Consider the following 19,648-nt stretch of genomic DNA (forward strand, 5'->3'; position numbering starts at 1 on the left):
CCATGCTCGGCAGACACGAGCAGGAATTGTCTGCTGCTCGCCATGCCGTGGAGAACCTGGCCGCTCAGGTTTCCGACCTCTCTGGACAGTTCCAGAGTCTTCGTCTCGTGCCACCTGTTACTTCCTGGCCTGCCGAGCCTCCGGAACCTAGGGTTAATAACCCACCTTGCTACTCCGGGCAGCCCACGGAGTGCCGCTCCTTTCTCACCCAGTGTGATATTGTGTTCTCTCTCCAACCCAACACATACTCTAGCGAGAGAGCTCGGGTTGCTTACGTCATTTCACTCCTTACTGGCCGGGCTCGAGAGTGGGGCACAGCTATCTGGGAGGCAAGGGCTGATTGTTCTAACAATTACCAGAACTTTAAAGAGGAGATGATTCGGGTTTTTGACCGTTCAGTTTTTGGTGGGGAGGCTTCTAGGGCCCTGGCTTCCCTATGCCAAGGTGATCGATCCATAACGGATTACTCTATAGAGTTTCGTACTCTTGCTGCCTCTAGTGACTGGAACGAGCCGGCGCTGCTCGCTCGTTTTCTGGAGGGACTCCACGCAGTGGTCAAAGATGAGATTCTCTCTCGGGAGGTTCCTTCCAGTGTGGACTCTTTGATTGCTCTCGCCATCCGCATAGAACGACGGGTAGATCTTCGTCACCAAGCTCGTGGAAGAGAGCTCGCGTCAACGGTGTTTCCCTGCTCCGCATCGCAACCATCTCCCTCCTCTGGCTCAGAGACTGAGCCCATGCAGCTGGGAGGTATTCGCATCTCGACCAAGGAGAGGGAACGGAGGATCACCAACCGCCTGTGCCTCTATTGCGGATTTGATGGACATTTTGTCAATTCATGTCCAGTAAAAGGCCAGAGCTCATCAGTAAGCGGAGGGCTACTGGTGAGCGCTACTACTCAGGTCTCTTCATCTAGATCCTGTACTACTATGTCGGTCCATCTACGCTGGACCGGTTCGGGTGCTACATGCAGTGCCTTGATTGACTCTGGGGCTGAGGGTTGTTTCATGGACGAAGCATGGGTTCGGAAACATAACATTCCTTTCAGACAGTTAGACAAGCCTACGCCCATGTTTGCCTTAGATGGTAGTCATCTTCCCAGTATCAGATTTGAGACACTACCTTTAACTCTCACAGTATCTGGTAACCACAGTGAGACTATTTCTTTTTTGATTTTTCGTTCACCTTTTACACCTGTTGTTTTGGGTCATCCCTGGCTAGTATGTCATAATCCTTCTATTAATTGGTCTTGTAATTCTATCCTATCCTGGAACGTATCTTGTCATGTGAAGTGTTTAATGTCTGCCATCCCTCCCATTTCTTCTGTCCCCACTTCTCAGGAGGAACCTGGCGATTTGACAGGAGTGCCGGAGGAATATCATGATCTGCGCACGGTCTTCAGTCGGTCCCGAGCCAACTCCCTTCCTCCTCACCGGTCGTATGATTGTAGTATTGATCTCCTTCCGGGGACCACTCCTCCTCGGGGTAGACTATACTCTCTGTCGGCTCCCGAACGTAAGGCTCTCGAGGATTATTTATCTGTGTCTCTTGACGCCGGTACCATAGTGCCTTCTTCCTCTCCGGCCGGGGCGGGGTTCTTTTTGTTAAGAAGAAGGACGGTACTCTGCGCCCCTGCGTGGATTATCGAGGGCTGAATGACATAACGGTTAAGAATCGTTATCCGCTTCCCCTTATGTCATCAGCCTTCGAGATTCTGCAGGGAGCCAGGTGCTTTACTAAGTTGGACCTTCGTAACGCTTACCATCTCGTGCGCATCAGAGAGGGGGACGAGTGGAAAACGGCGTTTAACACTCCGTTAGGGCATTTTGAGTACCGGGTTCTGCCGTTTGGTCTCGCCAATGCGCCAGCTGTTTTTCAGGCATTAGTTAATGATGTTCTGAGAGACATGCTGAACATCTTTGTTTTTGTCTATCTTGACGATATCCTGATTTTTTCACCGTCACTCGAGATTCATGTTCAGCACGTTCGACGTGTTCTACAGCGCCTTTTAGAGAATTGTCTCTACGTTAAGGCTGAGAAGTGCTCTTTTCATGTCTCCTCCGTTACTTTTCTCGGTTCCGTTATTTCCGCTGAAGGCATTCAGATGGATTCCGCTAAGGTCCAAGCTGTCAGTGATTGGCCCGTTCCAAGGTCACGTGTCGAGTTGCAGTGCTTTTTAGGTTTCGCTAATTTCTATCGGCGTTTCATTCGTAATTTCGGTCAAGTTGCTGCCCCTCTCACAGCTCTTACTTCTGTCAAGACGTGTTTTAAGTGGTCCGGTTCCGCCCAGGGAGCTTTTGATCTTCTAAAAGAACGTTTTACGTCCGCTCCTATCCTCGTTACTCCTGACGTCACTAGACAATTAATTGTCGAGGTTGACGCTTCAGAGGTAGGCGTGGGAGCCATTCTATCCCAGCGCTTCCAGTCTGACGATAAGGTTCATCCTTGCGCTTATTTTTCTCATCGCCTGTCGCCATCTGAGCGCAACTATGATGTGGGTAACCGTGAACTGCTCGCCATCCGCTTAGCCCTAGGCGAATGGCGACAGTGGTTGGAGGGGGCGACCGTTCCTTTTGTCGTTTGGACAGACCATAAGAACCTTGAGTACATCCGTTCTGCCAAACGACTTAATGCCCGTCGTTTGGGCGTTGTTTTTCGCTCGTTTCGAGTTTGTGATTTCTTACCGTCCGGGTAGCAAAAACACCAAGCCTGATGCCTTATCCCGTCTGTTTAGTTCTTCTGTGGCTTCTACTGATCCCGAGGGGATTCTTCCTTATGGGCGTGTTGTCGGGTTGACAGTCTGGGGAATTGAAAGACAGGTTAAGCAAGCACTCACGCACACTGCGTCGCCGCGCGCTTGTCCTAGTAACCTCCTTTTCGTCCCTGTTTCCACTCGTCTGGCTGTTCTTCAGTGGGCTCACTCTGCCAAGTTAGCTGGTCATCCCGGTGTTCGAGGCACTCTTGCGTCTATTCGCCAGCGCTTTTGGTGGCCGACTCAGGAGCGTGACACGCGCCGTTTCGTGGCTGCTTGTTCGGACTGCGCGCAGACTAAGTCGGGTAACTCTCCTCCTGCCGGTCGTCTCAGACCGCTCCCCATTCCTTCTCGACCATGGTCTCACATCGCCCTAGACTTCATTACCGGTCTGCCTTTGTCTGCGGGGAAGACTGTGATTCTTACGGTTGTCGATAGGTTCTCTAAGGCGGCACATTTCATTCCCCTCGCTAAACTTCCTTCCGCTAAGGAGACGGCACAAATCATTATCGAGAATGTGTTCAGAATTCATGGCCTCCCGTTAGACGCCGTTTCAGACAGAGGTCCGCAATTCACGTCACAGTTTTGGAGGGAGTTCTGTCGTTTGATTGGTGCGTCCGTCAGTCTCTCTTCCGGGTTTCATCCCCAGTCTAACGGTCAAGCAGAGAGGGCCAATCAGACGATTGGTCGCATACTACGCAGCCTTTCTTTCAGAAACCCTGCGTCTTGGGCAGAACAGCTCCCCTGGGCAGAATACGCTCACAACTCGCTTCCTTCGTCTGCTACCGGGTTATCTCCGTTTCAGAGTAGTCTGGGTTACCAGCCTCCTCTGTTCTCATCCCAGCTTGCCAAGTCCAGCGTTCCCTCCGCTCAAGCGTTTGTCCAACGTTGTGAGCGCACCTGGAGGAGGGTGAGGTCTGCACTTTGCCGTTACAGGGCACAGACTGTGAGAGCCGCCAATAAACGCAGGATTAAGAGTCCAAGGTATTGTTGCGGCCAGAGAGTGTGGCTTTCCACTCACAACCTTCCTCTTACGACAGCTTCTCGTAAGTTGACTCCGCGGTTCATTGGTCCGTTCCGTGTCTCCCAGGTCGTCAATCCTGTCGCTGTGCGACTGCTTCTTCCGCGACATCTTCGTCGCGTCCATCCTGTCTTCCATGTCTCCTGTGTCAAGCCCTTTCTTCGCACCCCGTTCGTCTTCCCTCCCCCTCCCGTCCTTGTCGAGAGCGCACCTATTTACAAGGTACGTAAGATCATGGACATGCGTTCTCGGGGACGGGGTCACCAATACTTAGTGGATTGGGAGGGTTACGGTCCTGAGGAGAGGAGTTGGGTTCCGTCTCGGGACGTGCTGGACCGTTCGCTTATTGATGATTTCCTCCGTTGCCGCCAGGGTTCCTCCTCGAGTGCGCCAGGAGGCGCTCGGTGAGTGGGGGGTACTGTCATGTTTTGTCATTGATTATCATGTCTTGTCCCTGTGCTTCCCCTTCTATTCGTTTCCCTCTGCTGGTCTTATTAGGTTCTTTCCCTCTTTCTATCCCTCTCTCTCCCCCTCCCTCTCTCACTCTCTCGCTCTCTCTTCTCTCTATCGTTCCGTTCCTGCTCCCAGCTGTTCCTATTCCCCTAATCAATCATTTAGTCTTCCCACACCTGTTCCCGATCCTTTTCCCTGATTAGAGTCCCTATTTCTCTCCTTGTTTTCCGTACCTGCCCTGTCGGATCCTTGTCTATATTCACCGTGCTGTGTCTATGTATTGCCCTGTCGTGTCGTGTTTCCCTCAGATGCTGCGTGGTGAGCAGGTGTCTGAGTCTGCTAGGTTCAAGTGCCTTCCCGAGGCAACCTGCAGTTCTTGATCAAGTCTCCAGTCTGTTCTCGTCTTTACGAGTAGTATTATGCCTTTTGTTTTGTAAAATATCTTTACTGGATTAAAAACTCTGTTTTCGCCAAGTCGCTTTTGGGTCCTCATTCACCTGCATAACAAGGACAAGATCACCTACAGAACTAAGCCAACCTCAGTGTGAGCTCCGGTTGAACGACAAGAACCTAACGAAATTAGCATAGAATTTCAACGTGAAGATGACAATCAACACACCGGAAGGATGAATTTTGACTATACCAGCCAGAATATAGCATGAGCATATAGCATGGCAACGTGGTATGAACTTTGAACTCTTATTCACTAAAGAAGTGATACTTCCTAGCCGATTGAGTTAGCCGCAGCAACTGTAAACGTGGGTTAGGAGAGGATGGACAGAGTATCCATTATAACACGCTCCAGTTGACCACTAGACATTCTTTAGAGGACAAGAGATCCATGCTGGACAACCCGGCCTTTTATCTACGACCAATCTACCGAAGCGCAGCTCAGAGTAAATATTTATTGCATTTTCCTTTTCCAAATGGGCGCTTATTGAGAATGCATAAGATACTGTATTTACGATAGCATAGCTGCCTACGGCCCGATAGAGACACAAAACCTTTTTGTTCCTCAGTCTTCCCGCTCCTTCACTCAAACCCAATCCCCTCTCTTTGTGTAACCAGCCGTCATATCTGTTCCGTACGCTAGGGACGTTTTCCTTTATGACATCATTGGTAATCAATGTATGATCCATTCTGTGTATATGTAATTCCGTGTGATTATTTAGTAAATAAATAATTAAAACAAATGTTGTATTGATGATTCAACTTGTTAGCCAGGGTTTGTGAAGATAACAAAGAATTTACAACTTTCAGATGAGACTGAATAAGGTGATGATTAAATATTGACTGCTATTGAGGTAAAAGATTACCAGGTCTTTAAGAGTTTATTCGGAAGATAACGGCTCTATAAACATTATTTTGTGGTGTCCCATCTTTCTAGTTAATTACATTTACATGATTAGAGGTCCTTAATCAGGTAATATTAATTACAGAAAAATTATTTTATAGAATTTCAGATCACATCCCAGATCACCACCCTGGAGGATAATCTCAGATCACGTCCCAGATCACCACACTGGTGATCACATCCCAGATCGTCATCATAGAGGATCATCTCAGATCACATCCCAGATCTTCATCATGGAGGATTATCTCAGATCACATCCCAGATCGTCATCATAGAGGATCATCTCAGATCACATCCCAGATCACCATCATGGAGGATCAGCTCAGATCACATCCCAGATTACCGCCTTGGAGGTTCATCTCAAATCACATCCTGGATAACCATCATGGAGGATCATCTCAGATCACATCCCAGATCACCACCCTGGAGGATCATCTCAGATCACATCCCAGGTCATCACCATGGAGGATCATCTCAGATCACATCCCAGATCATCATCATAGAGGATCATCTCAGATCACATCCCAGATCTTCATTATGGAGGATCATCTCAGATCACGTCCCAGATCACCACCCTGGAGGATCATCTCAGATCAAATCCCAGGTCATCACCATAGAGGATCATCTCAGATCACATCCCAGATCATAACCATGGGGGATTATCTCAGATCACATCCCAGATCGTCATCATAGAGGATCATCTCAGATCACATCCCAGATCACCATCATGGAGGATCCGCTCAGATCACATCCCAGATTACCGCCTTGGAGGATCATCTCAAATCACATCCTGGATAACCATCATGGAGGATCATCTCAGATCACATCCCAGGTCATCACCATGGAGGATCATCTCAGATCACATCCCAGATCATCATCAAAGAGGATAATCTTGGATCACATCCCAGATCATCTCAGATCACATCCCAGATCATCTCAGATCACATCCCAGATCATCATCATGGAGGATAATCTCAGATCACATCCCAGATCATCAACATGGAGAATAATTACAGTTCAAATCCCTGTGGTGATTTAAACAACAGTGCTGTCATAATCAAATCAAATGTTAATACAACAGTGAAATGCTAACTTACAAGCCCTTAACTAACTATGCTTTAAGAAGTTGTCACATTGTATAATGATAGGAGACAGGCGCAGGAATACGAAAATCTTTTTATTTTATTTCCCTAGCTAAAATAGAATACGTCATGAAAATGACGGGGACGAAGCCCAAAACAAACATGTGTGTATGTGTGTTTATATATATATATATATATAAACACTGGGATGTAACCCAAACGAAAGAGTGAGGTGTAAACCTCTAATCAATACACTGGACGAGACCCGTAATAACAACACACGGGACGAGACCAGTAATAACAATACACGGGACGAGACCTACTTCCGGCGCCAACAGAGATGGCCGCCTCGCTTCGCGTTCCTAGGAAACTATGCAGTTTTTTGTTTTTTTTACGTGTTATTTCTTACATTGGTACCCCAGGTCATCTTAGGTTTCATTGCATACAGTCGAGAAGAACTACTGAACATAAGAGCAGCGTCAACTCACCATCAGTACGACCAAGAATATGACTTTCGTGAAGCGGATCCTGTGTTCTGCCTTTCACCCAGGACGACGGAATGGATCCCAGCCGGTGACCCAAAAAAACGACTTCGTAAAAAGGGGAAACGGAGCGGTCTTCTGGTCAGACTCCGGAGACGGGCACATCGTGCACCACTCCCTAGCATTCTTCTCGTCAATGTCCAGTCTATTGACAACAAGGTTGATGAAATCCAAGCAAGGGTAGCATTCCAGAGGGACATCAGAGACTGTAACATTCTTTGCTTCATGGAAACATGGCTCACTGGAGAGACGCTATCGGAATCGGTGCAGCCAGCTGGTTCCTCCATGCATCGCGCCGACAGAAACAAACATCTTTCTGGTAAGAAGAGGGGCGGGGGCGTATGCTTCATGGTTAACGTGACGTGGTGTGATCATAACAACAAACAGGTACTCAAGTCCTTCTGTTCACCTGATTTAGAATTCATCACGATCAAATATCGACCGCATTATCTTCCAAGGGAATTCTCTTCGATTATAATCACAGCCGTATATATTCCCCCCCAAGCAGACACATTGATGGCTCTGAACGAACTTTATTTGACTCTTTGCAAACTGGAATCCATTTATCCGGAGGCGGCATTCATTGCAGCTGGGGATTTTAACAAGGTTAATCTGAAAACAAGACTCCTTAAATTTTATCAGCATATCGATTGCGCAACCAGGGCTGTAAAAACCTTGGGTCACTGCTATTCTAACTTCCGCGACGCATATAAGGCCCTGCCCCGCCCTCCTTTCGGAAAAGCTGACCACGACTCCATTTTATTGATCCCTGCCTACAGACAGAAACTAAAACAAGAAGCTCCCGCGCTGAGGTCTGTTCAACGCTGGTCCGACCAATCTGATTCCACACTCCAAGACTGCTTCCATCACGTGGACTGGGATATGTTTAGTATTGCGTCAGACAACAACATTGACGAATACGCTGATTCGGTGAGCGAGTTCATTAGAATGTGCGTTGAAGATGTCGTTCCCATAGCAACGATTAAAACATTACCAAACCAGAAACCGTGGATTGATGGCAGCATTCGCGTGAAACTGAAAGCCCGAACCACTGCTTTTAATCAGGGCAAGGTGACCGGAAACATGACCGAATACAAACAGTGTAACTATTCCCTCCGCAAGGCAATCAAACAAGCTAAGCGTCAATATAGAGACAAAGTAGAATCTCAATTCAACGGCTCAGACACAAGAGGTATGTGGCAGGGTCTACAGTCAATCACGGATTACAAAAAGAAAACCAGCCCAGTCACGGACCAGGATGTCTTGCTCCCAGGCAGACTAAATAACTTTTTTGCCCGCTTTGAGGACAATACAGTGCCACTGACACGGCCCGCAACTAAAACATGCGGACTCTCCTTCACTACAGCCGACGTGAGGAAAACATTTAAACGTGTCAACCCTCGCAAGGCTGCAGGCCCAGACGGCATCCCCAGCCGCGCCCTCAGAGCATGCGCAGACCAGCTGGCTGGTGTGTTTACGGACATATTCAATCAATCCCTATCCCAGTGTTGTTCCCACATGCTTCAAGAGGGCCACCATTGTTCCTGTTCCCAAGAAAGCTAAGGTAACTGAGCTAAACGACGACCGCCCCGTAGCTCTCACTTCCGTCATCATGAAGTGCTTTGAGAGACTAGTCAAGGACCATATCACCTCCACCCTACCTGACACCCTAGACCCACTCCAATTTGCTTACGGCCCAAATAGGTCCACAGACGATGCAATCTCAACCACACTGCCCTAAACCATCTGGACAAGAGGAATACCTATGTGAGAATGCTGTTCATCGACTACAGCTCGGCATTTAACACCATAGTGCCCTCCAAGCTCGTCATCAAGCTCGAGACCCTGGGTCTCGACATCGCCCTGTGCAACTGGGTACTGGACTTCCTGACGGGCCGCCCCCAGGTGGTGAGGGTAGGCAACAACATTTCCACCCCGCTGATCCTCAACACTGGGGCCCCACAAGGGTGTGTTCTGAGCCCTCTCCTGTACTCCCTGTTCACCCACGACTGCGTGGCCACGCATGCCTCCAACTCAATCATCAAGTTTGTGGACGACACAACAGTGGTAGGCTTGATTACCAACAACGACGAGACGGCCTACAGGGAGGAGGTGAGGGCCCTCGGAGTGTGGTGTCAGGAAAAAATCCTCACACTCAACGTCAACAAAACTAAGGAGATGATTGTGGACTTCAGGAAACAGCAGAGGGAACACCCCCCTATCCACATTGATGGGACAGTAGTGGAGAGGGTAGTAAGTTTTAAGTTCCTCGGCGTACACATCACAGGCAAACTGAATTGGTCCACCCACACAGACAGCATCGTGAAGAAGGAGCAGCAGCGCCTCTTCAACCTCAGGAGGCTGAAGAAATTTGGCTTGTCACCAAAAGCACTCACAAACTTCTACAGATGCACAATCGAGAGCATCCTGTCGGGCTGTATCACCGCCTGGTACGGCAACTGCTCCGCCCACAACCGTAAGGCTCTCCAGAGTGTAGTGAGGTCTGCACAACGCATCACCGGGGGCAAACTACCTGCCCTCCAGGACACCTACACCACCTGATGTCACAGGAAGGCCATAAAGATTATCAAGGACAACAACCACCCGAGCCACTGCATGTTCACCCCGCTATCATCCAGAAGGCGAGGTCAGTACAGGTGCATCAAAGCTGGGACCGAGAGACTGAAAAACAGCTTCTATCTCAAGGCCATCAGACTGTTAAACAGCCACCACTAACATTGAGTGGCTGCTGCCAACACACTGACTCAACTCCAGCCACTTTAATAATGGGAATTGATGGGAAATTATGTAAAATATATCACTAGCCACTTTAAACAATGCTACCTAATATAATGTTTACATACCCTACATTATTCATCTCATATGTATATGTATATACTGCACTCTATATCATCTACTGCATCTTTATGTAATACATGTATCACTAGCCACTTTAACTATGCCACTTTGTTTACATACTCATCTCATATGTATATACTGCACTCAATACCATCTACTGTATCTTGCCTATGCCGCTCTGTACCATCACTCACTCATATATCTTTATGTACATATTCTTATCCCCTTACACTTGTGTCTATAAGGTAGTAGTTTTGGAATTGTTAGCTAGATTACTTGTTGGTTATTACTGCATTGTCGGAACTAGAAGCACAAGCATTTCGCTACACTCGCATTAACATCTGCTAACCATGTGTCTGTGACAAATCAAATTTGATTTGATTTGACCCGTAATAACAATACACGGGACTAGACCCGTAATAACAATACACGAGACGAGACCCGTAATAACAATACACGGGACGAGAGCCGTAATAACAATACACGGGACGAGACCACACTAACAAGTGCACACTAACACGAAAGCCGATTATAACTGCGCACAAGACCAACGGACATGGAACAATAATCAGCAAGGACAATGGGAAACAGAGGGCACAATTATACACAAACTAATCAGGGGGAATAGGAACCAGGTGTGCGTAATGAGACAAGACAGTCCAGGGTTGGTGGTAATGATCCAGTTCAGTGACGCCTAGAAGACCGGTGACGTAGACCTCTGGAGCTGGTGAACGGAATGAGCAGCAGTACCGGGGGGATCCGTGACAAGTTTTAAGAAAAAATATGTGTTAAGTAAAAAATAGATAAGTACAAATCTGAAAATAAAAGTAACAAATAATTAAACAGCAGCAGTAAAATAACAATAGCAAGGCTAAATACAGGGGGTACAGAGTGAATGTGCAGGGGCAACGGTTAGTGGAGGTAATTGAGGTAATATGTACATGTAGGTAGATAATAAACAGAGAGTAGCAGCAGTGTAAAAGAGGGGTCTGGGTAGCCACATGATTAGCTGTTCATGAGTCTTATGGCTTGGGGGTAGAAGCTGTTAAGAAGCCTCTTGGACCTAGACTTGGTGCTCCGGTACCACATGACATGCGGTAGCAAAGAGAACAGTCTATAACTAGGGTCACTGGAGTCTTTGACCATTTTTAGGGCCTTCCTATGACACCGCTTGGTATAGAGGTCCTGAATGGCAGGAAGTTTGGCCCAGTGATGTACTGGGCTGTACGCACTACCCTGTGTAGTGCATTGCGGCCGAGCAGTTGCCATACCAGCAGTTGCCAGCCGAGCAGTTGCCATACCAGGCAGTGATGCAACCAGTTAGGATGCTCTCAATAGTGCAGCTGCAGAACCGTTTGAGGATCTGAGGACACCTGCCGAATCGTTTCAGTCTCCTGAGGGGGAATGGGTTTTGATGTGCCCTCTTCACGACTGTCTTAGTGTGTTGGGACCATGATAGTTTGTTAGTTTGTTAGTTCTACACCTATCATCTGAGGGAGGAGAGAGCGACTGTGGCCCCTGTTCTCATTGTACTGATCCATCATGATGGAAAAGCCTATCTCCCTTCACACAGGGATGAGTGTATGCAGTTCGGACCTCTCAGTGTAATGGTTAAGGTGTTCAGCTGACAGTTGCAGAGAGTTGCAAAGTCCCGACCGGGTTACCCCTGAATTCGGTCAAATATCCTACCAAACACTTTCCTTGAACCCTCTAATATAACAGATTGTGTTGACGGGCTCAACAAAGTCTTACCAGGAGAGATGGGGTCGACTATATTTTAACTCAGTCAAATTCCATTTCTAAATAGAAAACTCCCCTTTAGAATGTGTGCTTTTTCATTATCCTGAATTGACAGGATTCAAATGGAACTGAACCTAACCAGATCTAACCAGATACTTACATGGAACCAGGTGATAATACACAGTAGACTGACCCTGACCTACCACTGCTAGCTAGGGGGTGGCAGATAGCTTCCAGGTAAGTGTGTTGTGTCAGTATCCGATAGGTCACAGGTTCAAATCCTATCGCAAAGCACTTAACCCCAATTGCTCCAGCTGCACTGGACAATAGAGAGCAATTGTAAGGGTGTCTTTCTGTAGGCAATTTTTGTGAATTTAGAAGCATGTATGTCACAAAAAAGCACATAAAGCACATAACCTTTATGGATTATAAAGCCATTATGTTACTGACTGTTATAATCTCAGAGAACAAAATGTATAAGATCTCCATAGCCTGTGTTAACCTCAGATCATTTATCCCAAAACCCTATTCTTTCCCAATTAATTTTCCCCATAGGAATGGCTGAACTAGCATTGCTAGCACAGACTGGAATATGTTCCATGATTCGTCCGATGGCATTGAGGAGTACACTACATCAGTCATTGGTTTCATCAATAAGTGCATCGATGACGTCGTTCCCACAGTGACTGTACGTACATACCATAACTAGAAGCCATGGATTACAGGAAACATCCGCACTGAACTAAAGGCTTGAGCTGCCACTTTCAAGGAGCGGGACTCTAACCCGGAAGCTTATAAGAAATCCCACTATGCCCTCCGACGAACCATCAAACAGGAAAAGTGTCAACACAAGACTAAGATCGAATCGTACTACACCGGCTCTGACCTCGTCGGATGTGGCAGGGCTTGAAAACCATTACAGATTACAAAGGGAAGCACAGCCGAGAGCTGCCCAGTGACACGAACCTACCAGACAAGCTAAACTACTTCTATGCTTGCATCGAGGATAATAACACTGAAACATGCATGAGAGCACCAGCTGTTCCGGAAGACTTTGTGATCACTCTTTCCATAGCCGATGTGAGTAAAATCTTTAAACAGGTCAACATTCACAAGGCCACAGGGCCAGACGGATTACCAGGACGTGTACTGGGAGCATGCGCTGACCAACTGGCAAGTGTTGGTTCATGGCTCACATCAACACCATTATCCCAGAAACCCTAGAACCACTCAATTTACATACCGCCCCAACAGATCCACAGATGATAAGGTGAATGCACCAATTTGTAAGTCGCTCTGGATAAGAGCGTCTGCTAAATGACTTTAATGTAAATGTAAATGTAAATCTCTATTGCACTCCACATTGCCCTTCCCCACCTGGACAAAAGGAACACCTACGTGAGAATACTAGTCATTGACTACAGCGTTCAACACCATAGTGTCCTCAAAGCTCATCAATAAGCTAAGGACCCTGGGACTTAACACCTCCCTCTGCAACTAGATCCTGGACTTCCTGACAGGCCACGCCCAGGTGGTAAGGGTAGGTAACAACATATCCGCCATGCTGATCCTCAACACAGGGCCCCCTCGGGGGTGCGTGCTCAGTCCCCTCCTGTACTCCCTGTTCACTCATGACTGCACAGCCAGGCACGACTCCAACACCATCATTAAGTTTGCCAATGACACAACAATGGTAGGCCTGATTACCGACAACGACGAGACAGCCTATAGGGAGGAGGTCAGAGACCTGGCCGTGTGTTTCCAGGACAACAACCTCTCCCTCAACGTGCAGGACAAAGGAGATGATTGTGGACTACAGGAATAAGAGGACCGAGCACGCCCCCATTCTCAAAGACGGGGCTGCAGTGGAGCAGGTTGAGAGCTTCAAGTTTCTTGGTGTCCACATCAACAACAAACTAACATGGTCCAAACACACCAAGACAGTTGTGAAGAGGGCGTGACAAAACCTATTCCCCCTCAGGAGACTGAAAAGAATTGGCCTGGGTCCTCAGATCCTCAAAATGTTCTACAGCTGCACCATCGAGAGCATTTGGTTGCATCACTGCCTGGTACGGCAACTGCTCGGCCTCCGACCGCAAGGCACTACAGAGCGTAGTGCGACTGTCCCAGAACATCCTGGGGCCAAGCTTCCTACCATCCAGGACCTCCATACCAGGCTGTGTCAGAGGAAGGCCCTAAAAATTGTCAAAGACTCCAGCCACCCTGGTCATAGACTGTTCTCTCTGCTACCACACGGCAAGTTGTACCGGAGCGCCAAGTCTCGGTCCAAGAGGCTTCTAAACAGCTTCTACCCCCAAGCCAATAGACTCCTGAATATCTAATAAAATGGCTACCCAGACTATTTGCTTTGCCCCCCGCTTTTACACCGCTGCTACTCTCTGTTGTTATCATTTATGTATAGTCACTTTAATAACTCTACCTAGGTTTTCAACATGTTGAATGCACCGAGTTACACCGAGCTTTCTGTCTAAACTACTGGCACACAGCTCGGACACCCATGCATACTTCACACGGCATGCCACAAGAGGTCTCTTCACAATCCCCAAGTCCAGAACAGACTATGGGAGGCACACAGTACTACATAGAGCCATGACTACATGGAACTCACATCAAGTAATTCATGCCAGCAGTAAAATTTGATTTAAAAAACAGATTCAAAAACACCTTATGGAACAGCGGGGACTATGAAGCAACACAAACCTTGGCACAGACAAATGTGTGTATACACACACACACACACACACACACACACACACACACACACACACACACACACACACACACACACACACACACACACACACACACACACACACACACACACACACACACACACACACACACACACACAATAACATAGGCACTATACATACACATGGATTTAGTACTGGGGCCTGAGGGCACATACTGTGTTGTGACATCTGTGAATGTATTGCAATGTTTTAAAAATTCTATAACCTGCCTTAATTTTGCTGGACCCCAGGAAGAGTAGCTGCTGCAATGGGGATCCATAATAAATACAAATACATGTACATATTACCTCAACTAACCGGTGCCCCAGCACATTGACTCTGTACCGGTACCCCCCTGTATACAGTCTCACTATTGTTATTTTACTGCACGATGACGACAACTACTTCCGATCGATTGATTTATCTTATTTCCGTGTTGTGCACCAATTGGTGCCCAGACAGTATGGGCTCAAAAGACACAATATCAAGTTTGTGTGCTGTTCACAAAACACAAAATAAATTAAATGCATAATTAGCACTCATAACAAATTACAGCAGCAGCTTTGCAAGTGACGGGTCAGGATAGCACAACAGCACTAGCCTTGATATAAACCTGACAAATAAGTTTACTGCTGATTTGATTCACTACTTACTGTGCCGAGCACAAAGTATGCCCAGACACTCCCTAGAGCGTTCAATGGCTGCCGTGTGTGTGTGTGTGTGTGTGTGTGTGTGTGTGTGTGTGTGTGTGTGTGTGTGTGTGTGTGTGTGTGTGTGTGTGTGTGTGTGTGTGTGTGTGTGTGTGTGTGTGTGTGTGTGTGTGTGTGTGTGTGTGTGTGTGTGTGTGTGTGTGTGTGTGTGTGTGTGTGTGTGTGTGTGTGTGTGTGTGTGTGTGTGTGTGTGTGTGTGTGTAGGAGGACTGTAGTTGACAATGGAGGGAAAAAGGGGACACACACTACTAAGTTTTAAACAGAGCCAGGAAATGGTTAGGTAGATGTCTGGATATCTACTCTTTCTTTCTTTCTTTCTTTCTTTCTTTCTTTCTTTCTTTCTTTCTTTGTAGGATAATAAACAACATGCTTTCACACTCTGCATACCTCTGATTCCAAACTACTCCCATATCAGAGTAACACGATATCATCCACTGACTGTTGCTAAACACCTGACCAACACCTTGCTGCTGTAGAGAGGAATTCGGAAGCTGTCATTCACTGGAATTGCCCTCTAGGAAACCATTGGATATTATACCCTTCAATATGTTGGTGTATGGAGGCTAGGCCTGTGCTGTGTTGTTCTCCCATCTGTTCTCAACTAATCACGGTCAATGCAGACATTCTCTATACTGAAGCAGCATGGGTTTAGGATGTCTCAAACCCACAGAATTGAGTTTATATAGAGGAACATCATTGTTATAAGCAATGTATCCATATTGTAAAACACTATGTAACACCATAGTGTGATACACCATGAATGCTAGTTAGTGTGTGGGACCAAGTGATTCAGATTGTTCAGTCTGATTCAGAACCATAACAACATCTACTATTAACATGACTTCTACAGAGAAGCCTTCAGTCAACAGAAGTAACTTCTTCTCAGACAGGAAACCAAATAAACACTCAAGGCTATGGGTCAGTGAAGAACAAACACCATGTAAATACAAGCCATATTTATATTTATTTATTTTCCCTTTTGTACTTTAAATATTTGCACATCGTTATAACACTGTATATATACATAATGACATTTGAAATGTCTCAATTCCTTTGAAACTTTTGTAAGTGTAATGTTTACTGTACATGTTTTATTGTTTCTTTTGTTTATTATCTATTTCACTTGCTTTAGAAATATAAACATATGTTTGCATGCCAATAAAGCCCTTTGAATTTAATTTAATTGAGAGAGAGAGAAAGAGAGTGAGAGACGATTGGCTCCCACAGTGCCAGAATGCAGCAACAGGAAATGTGAATTATTATATAGATCATGATTAATGGACATTTTTGTAAGGGTTGATACATTTTTCATTAGGGCAAATAAAGTCTGAAATTACAATCTTCAGAAGCCCTTTTAAGACTCAAATACACTACAAGTTTACATGTCCTGCTGTGTGCAGGAAAATACTCAGCAAGTGGTCAAATTAAGATTGTACATCTGTAGTGTTGGCATGATACAGTCTGAAATGTAATGACCAGATTCTGTTTGTCTGGTGTTGTTGATCTCATAAATCCACACACAACCACACACAACCACACACAGTGACTGTCATCTAATCTCAATTTATGAGGTAAAAAAAAATTGGATTCCGAAATGGTATTGGTGGCGTTTCCCAAATCATAATCCAATTATCTCCATGTCCAAAACTCTACATCAGACATTTAGTCATCTTGAATATAGATGTGACAGTACTGGTAAAGCATAAGGACATCACTTTGTCCTTTCCCACCTCACAAGACTCAAAACAACTACATGAGATCCTACTTGACTTCCCTCAGGCAAGTGTTGAGGTCCCACCCTGTGTGTGTGCGCGCGCGCGCGTGTGATCGTGCGTGCAGTAGACAGAAACTTGTCCCGATGTCATGGGTGTTGACAAGCCGGAGTAAATGTCATGCAATGTGCTTTGAAATAGAAAGCAAATATGCCTAGGTTACAGCATCCTGGATGTATTTACTATCGGTTTGTCACCGTGGGCTACACAGTCGAAATCATGTTTTGAAAGATTGGAAAATTAAGTGAGTTGGATTAAGGCCAAATGCAATCCTCTCTCAATCTTCAAAACTTAATTTATATCGAATAGCCTACAATGTGCATAGATAATATAGATGGATGCCAAAAACTGCTTGAATCAACGTTATTTCCACGTAAATTCAAACAAAAATTATACGCGATGACGTAGATTCAACGTGTAAGGGAATGTGTCAATTTTTTTCACCGAACTTTTAACCTAAATCCAATGACATTTTGACATAGTTTGTTGATTTCATGTTGAATTCATGTTAGTGTGCCAAGTAGATATTGTGTTTGTTTAATTCTAGTTTTTATTTTTTCCGCAATCTTTTACAGTACACTATCAAAGAATGGTCTCATAGTTACCAGTTGCCCTTTCGGGGTAAATTGCCAGAACACCTTACCTTACTGAAAATGCTCCGGTCCGTAACAGCTCGATCCACCCTATTGGTGGCACTCCAATGACCAATATACCGTGGTAGTCAAATCACTTCATAACCCAGTCATGCAACAGACAGATGATATAATTTAAAAAATCACTTCTAAAACTGCATCCGAAAGGGGGGACTCTGAAGATCTCACTCACAACATCACGAAAAGATGCTGAAACTGCGGGAAACAGTATTATCTTCTTGCCTCCCGTTCGAGAGACACTCTCCCACCGCTGTCTGTTCCAGTCTCGTTTTGGCTCGTTCGGCAGCGAGCTTCAGTCCGTCTGTACTTCAGTTTCGTTGCTGGGTAGCGGGAACGCCCACGCGAGGTTGACTGTGCTGTGCTGGAGAGGGCAGAGAAAACAGAGCGTTGTCACACGTCACCGCCGACCGGTGTGCCCCGCGCTATAGCAGGCGCGCGGGCGTCTTCTTTATGATGAAGTATGAAAACCTAAACACAGTGTTAGGCTATCTATCTATGTATGTTCTACCAGAGTGAGCCATGCGGTTCCTGTAGTTGTGAGAGCATGCTTTATTCTACCTTTATTCTACCTCACCATAAAACCCCTATCCAGGTGGGCTCTCTTCTCCCTTCTACCCACTTCATGTGTCCTGTTCTGTCTATAGGTCCTGTTTCTGTCTATTTGAACCACACCACATAACAATAACACCACTCCATAGAACAAGTAGAACACCTCATTTGTCCCTGTGTTTCCATTTCTGTCTAATAAATCCTGAGAGCAGAAGACCCCATTTGATCTATTCACCTGATCACTGTTACTCACCAATCACTGTGTGGCTCACTCAACTGGAAAAGTGTGGCAAAGAATGACAGCCTGGACAGGGATACATTTGTAAGCTGAAGAATGACAGCCTGGACAGGGATACATTTGTAAGCTGAAGAATGACAGCCTGGACAGGGATACATTTGTAAACTGAAGAATGACAGCCTGGACAGGGATACATCTGTAAGCTGAAGAATGACAGCCTGGACAGGGATACATCTGTAAGCTGAAGAATGACAGCCTGGACAGGGATACATTTGTAAGCTGAAGAATGACAGCCTGGACAGGGATACATCTGTAAGCTGAAGAATGACAGCCTGGACAGGGATACATCTGTAAGCTGAAGAATGACAGCCTGGACAGGGATACATCTGTAAACTGAAGAATGACAGCCCGGACAGGGATACATCTGTAAGCTGAAGAATGACAGCCTGGACAGGGATACATCTGTAAGCTGAAGAATGACAGCCTGGACAGGGATACATCTGTAAGCTGAAGAATGACAGCCTGGACAGAGATACATCTGTAAGCTGAAGAATGACAGCCTGGACAGGGATACATCTGTAAGCTGAAGCTTCTTCTTCTGTGCCTTAGGTTTTTGTGTAAACCAACAGAGGATCTTGGAGAGCCAGGTGGCCTTAGGAAGAGCAGGAGAGAGAGTCTACTAGCAAATGTGTGGTGTGTCGTTGGAATATGATAGAGTTGCTGAACAATCAAAATCAATGATGCAGCTCCTTGTCTGAGCTTAGACTACCCCTGAAACGTTGTTTTTAACAACATTTTTATCATTCAAAAGACAATAATTATCACCCCAACTCAGGTTGATGAGGCCATACTAGCTATAGGCAACAACCAACAAGTGGGTCTAGCTTCAGCACATGCATTGTAACTCTGGCAACAACAGATGTGGAATCAGTACCCTGCATCAACAATGAAGTAAGAGTGGGACGATGGTATACTGTAAATCTAGAGTTCCAGGGAGAAAGATGTTTTTTTTTCTGGCATTAAGTCACACACATTAATAAGTTACTTCCTTATTAATGGATAGAATGTTTGAAAGAAAGAAAGAAATTAACAGAGGCAAATCAGGGACTTGATCCAAGTCAACAAAATCTGTTTGAGTCATCGGGAAAACAAACATCTGCTTGTTTAGAA

General features: G+C 46.0%; 1 protein-coding gene across 1 annotated transcript in view; it reads right to left on the bottom strand.

Moving 5' to 3' along the window:
- The window catches only part of LOC124038547 (inactive rhomboid protein 1-like), an 87,390-nt gene extending 69,397 nt beyond the window's left edge, over positions 1-17,993 (bottom strand). Inside the window, exon 1 of the mRNA XM_046354563.1 lies at positions 17,682-17,993. The gene's annotated coding sequence lies outside the window, so the exon portion shown is untranslated. The remainder of the gene's footprint in view (positions 1-17,681) is intronic.
- Between the last annotated feature and the right edge of the window lie 1,655 nt (positions 17,994-19,648).

Source organism: Oncorhynchus gorbuscha, linkage group LG06, assembly GCF_021184085.1.
Source record: "Oncorhynchus gorbuscha isolate QuinsamMale2020 ecotype Even-year linkage group LG06, OgorEven_v1.0, whole genome shotgun sequence".
NCBI classification, from domain to species: Eukaryota; Metazoa; Chordata; class Actinopteri; order Salmoniformes; family Salmonidae; genus Oncorhynchus; species Oncorhynchus gorbuscha.